Genomic DNA, 4,766 nt, shown 5'->3' with positions numbered 1-4,766 from the left:
TCTCATCCCCTGTGAGGTCCAGTTGCAATGTATATAGGAAAAGGCATTAAAATGAAATACTGAGTTCTGTTAATCTGCCTCTTTAGGAATATTAATGGCTTCAGTTGCTCACATTTTTAGTGGAATGACTCTGGCTGGTGTTGGGAATGTATGTTTGGAAAATCCTCACATTTGGAACAAAGTGTGAGTTTAGAAAAATGGAAAATTTTAAAGTTAAATGAAAGTGATTGTGTCATAGCCACATCCATGTGATTAAGACTGCTGATCTACATACTTCAGAATGGTTGAAATTGTAACTTTTTAAAACCTCAATTTATTGTTTTTGCAACAATAAATATAGGAGTATAATAGCAATAGTGAAAATTCTTGAATTGTGGAAGTCAATCAACAGACCTACACCCATATAATTCTCAGTTGTGCAAAATGGAGAGAGGCATAAGAATTTTGAATATATTACCATAATAATGAACTTACAAGTTTAATGACATCTCTATGGGTACTTCTATCCATCTATTTAAAGCATTAGAAAAAAATGTTTGTCTTTCACAGATATGCTGAAAAACACTTGTTACTATCAAGTACTATATTTCAAAGTAGTAATTTGTGTGTTCTTGACAACTCAGATGAGGTTTAGGTTCTTTTTTGTAATTTCTTGAGAAAACTGTTTATGCATGTATAAATCAATACTGTTATGCCAATGTAGAGAGCAAAATCTACCCGACAAATTTATGCCACTAGTTGGTTTCGGTGAGAGCTCTGCAGAATGGAATTATGCAGAGTTATCAAAAATTCAAAGTTCAATGTGAATATTTCAATCTAGATTCAGTTGTAGTTATTAAGGAAATATTAGTAAATGATGTTACTAAATTTTAAATTTTCAAATTGCTGGTTTTATTCATGTGAGTAATAGGCAATGTTATTTTATGATTTCTGAATGGCAGGATATATTCTAATGCCAAGATTACCAACCTTGGTATAAGAAAAGACCACCCAGATTGGTGTGGAGGTTCACGCCTGTAATCCCAGTGTCTCCTTAGTCCAAAGTAGGAGAATCTCAAGTTCAAAGCCAGCCTGAGCAGCTTAGCAAGGTCCTCAGTAACTTAGCAGGACCATGTCTCAAAATAAAAAAAATGAAAAATTGCTAGTGATGTGGTTCAGTGGTTTAACACCATGGGTTCAAACCCTGATATATATATATATATATATATATATATATATATATATATATATATATATATATATATATATATATATATATATATAAATAAAATAAAAAAACAAAACATAAGCCACCACCAAGAATTTCATAGGCAGATAGTCTGATTAAATTGGTTTTGGTTTGATGCCAGGGAATCTAAATATTTTTAAATTTACATATATAAATATATAAATATATCAGAATAGATAGCATCCACATTTTAATTTTAAAAGAAGAAATTTAAAAGTTAAAAAATTCTTACAACAACCATGTAAGTTAGATAATTATAATCACCATTTTCCTGTATTTGCAGTAGTTTCTGTACTGTTGTCTTTCATATTTTATCCTAACTGTAGCATTGTGAAATCTGACAGAGTAACTACCTGAGTTTCCTCCACATAACTGAAGTCAGAGAATTACAATCCATTCTTCAGTTTAGAAATTGATGTGAAAATCTATGCAATAGCATAAAAACGTTGGGATTAAACCTTGTCTCTGAGGGCATACATGGTGCTAAATTTCTCAAATGAGAAAATGAGAGGGTTTATGAACATAGAAACACTGGAGCCCTCTGTCAGAGCACTGTAGATTACCACAGCAAAAAATGCAAAGAGCTCTTTTCCTCACCAGGTATTTGTAGGGTTTGTATCACAGAAACTGGATTTTTAAAAAAAGGACTCAAAAATTGGTTTTAAGCACTTCATTATTATTTAATCATGGACAGGCCCAGTTTACACTAATACCACATATCTTGTTGGTGATGCAGTTCATTATGTGCTATAAACTAAACCACATTTCCCAACATTTGAAGTCTCACTAAGACAAGGAAGGAAACAGAATTTTGAATGATTTTATTTAGTTATTCATTTATTTATATTGGTTCTTTTTAGTTACACATGACAGTAGAATCCACTTTGATATAACTATACAAGTAGGGATTGTATTTTGTTCTAATTAGGACCCCATTCTTGTGGATGTGTATGATTTAATGATTGTTAAAAGATAAACAGCATTTGGCTGACTACTTCTATCCTTACAGGGAGATGAATAACCTCAGAGTTTTGGAACTCCTGGAAGAACAGTGGCACCGAACAATGTGTTCTGATAATGAATGTTCATCTGCCATGTCATCTTCAGATTATGCAGTGCTGACTCTTATGCAATGTTAATATATATCCTTCATTGAAAGAATCCAGACCATTATCTTAGAAATTAATACAGCACACTAAATTGCTTATTGCTTTTCTTTAATTAAAATGAATTCTATTTCTAAAACGTAGAAAGCTATTTCTTATGTTGTGATTCCATCTCCCACACCCCTGGCATAGGCTGCACATTACTGTGATCATGAGCCTGTTATATCTAGTGTTCTTGGTCTTCCAATGCTCTTTTGTTTAGATTCCCTAAAGTAGGTTGGGCAGAATGGCACATGTCAGGCATCCTAATGAGTAAGGAGTTTGAAGCAGGAGGATCACAAATTCAAGCCTAGACTCTGAAACTTATTGAGACACTGTGGATGTTCTTAATATTAAAAGGGCTGTGGATGTACTTCGGTGTTAGAGTGCTTGCCTAGTATGTAGAAGATCCTGGATTCAATACTTAGTTCCTAAAAAAATGTACAGAAAGAGTTGAATAATATAGAAAACAATGATGGAAGATCTCCAAGACGATGGAGTTTGTCACAACTGTGAGATGTGAAGGTGTGTGGGCCTCAGGTCTGGATACTCAACTGGGAATGCTTGGAGTAAACACATATAAAGTCCTGAGTGCTTGTTTGCTGTTTCCTTTATCCTACCTTCTTTTTTACTCAAAGGTATCCTATAAACACAGAAGCAGAAAACTAACATGCATGTAGAATTCCACCTCACAGAACTCTCAGATGATCTGGTAACTGCAGCGTGTCCTCTTAGGACTGTTCCTGGTCATGATGTGGGAACCTGCTCATAAGAGTGGAAAGGGGTCACTCTGGGGCCACAGGCCATTCCCTATACTAACCAGTATCATGGACCCTGACTCTGTGGTCTCTTAGTTGGGCATCATCTTTGTTAGACTCTAGGACTCAGCTGTACCATTTGCTGGCCTTGCAACTTTTCTGCTTCCTAGAGGTGGAAATTGGTGATTTCTTCCTTCACCCCCTCAGTGTGTTCTTCGTGCCTGTTCTCAGACTACTAACAGTAGCATAGTGCTGGGACTCATTGGTGCCATGTTTGCTTTTACCTTATCCTGGGATGCTGGGAGCCATTAGCCAAGTAGGTATGACAATTTCATTTGTGCCCAGCCAGACTGCGGCACTGGGAGTCCTTTCCTCTTACTATAAAACCATTACCACCATTTGAAAATTCATCAGATGGGAATTATAAAGTGTTCTGCACCTTTTGCTCTCAACTGGCAGTTGTTTGCTTATTTTATGGAACAGACCTTGGACAGTGCCTTGGATCAGCTGAGTTCCATTCTCCCAGTGAGGGGTTCTCATTGGTAGACACTGTGACCACCCCTATGCTAACTCTCTTCATCCACAGCCTTAGAAACAGGGACATTGCTAGTGCCTAGAAGAGACTCAGAGAAGGATGGTCTAAGCTCAGTACCTGTGGCATCCTCTGAAATGTGAATTGGAAAAAGTAGCAAAACTGAACATGTAGCTTATAAATGGTGCCCTCTTGTTAACACTTGAAGTTTAATGGCTCTGAGTCCTTATGATGTTTCAAGGTACAATCATGGTGGATGGTTGTTGAGGTGGAGGATGACAGTTTTTCAAATGAGTGAAAAGTTTTATATGGGGGAGGTGAAAATCTTCTGGATATGGAGATAGTGGTGGTTGTACAAAAATGCCAGTGTAACTAATGCTGCCAATCTGCATGCTTAGAAATTGTTAAAGTGGTTTATTTCGCTTAATATGATATTGTCCAATTCAAATGGCACATTTAAAAAAATTATTGTATTTTACCACAATGAACATGGAAATTTAAAAAAAAGAGATGGATTTCTTTGGTAAAGGAAATATTGAATGGATAGAATACACTTGAACTTCCTCCTGAATACAGAAAAACCCTAAATCATTCCTTGGACATTCATTCATTGCTGTGTCTCCCCTTCTTGTGATTCACAACATAAAGGAACTCTTATCTGACATAATAATCTTATCAATGGGGGGAGGTAGAAAATTCACCCGAGAAATACTTATTTTTGTGGTACTGGGAATGAATCTAGGGGCTCTTTACTACTGAGCTACACCCTTAGCCCTTTTAAATTCTCTTTTTGTTTTATTTGAAGCAGGATCTTGCTAAGTTCCTGAGGCTGACCTTGAACTTGTGATCACCCTGCCTCAGTTTCTTGAGTTGCTGGGGTGACAGGTGTTTACCACTGTGTTTAGCACAATTGAAAAGTACTAGCTGAGTGGACTGGGACACATGTTTGTGCTCTCCTGGCCTCAGATTCTTCATATTAATGGTACTTAGCGGAAGCAACTCCAGGATGAAACAGATAATACACACCTTGTAGGAATCTATTAAATTGATAATGATACTCTACTCTATTGTTAATGCATTTAAATTTATTTGAATTTCAGTAG

The sequence above is a fragment of the Marmota monax genome, unplaced genomic scaffold, assembly GCF_021218885.2.
Source record: "Marmota monax isolate L192 unplaced genomic scaffold, Marmota_monax_Labrador192_F-V1.1 WCK01_AAM20220418_F8-fsc00804, whole genome shotgun sequence".
NCBI lineage: Eukaryota > Metazoa > Chordata > Mammalia > Rodentia > Sciuridae > Marmota > Marmota monax.
The sequence above is the reverse complement of the archived record's forward strand: the minus strand, read 5'-3'. Positions refer to the sequence as shown.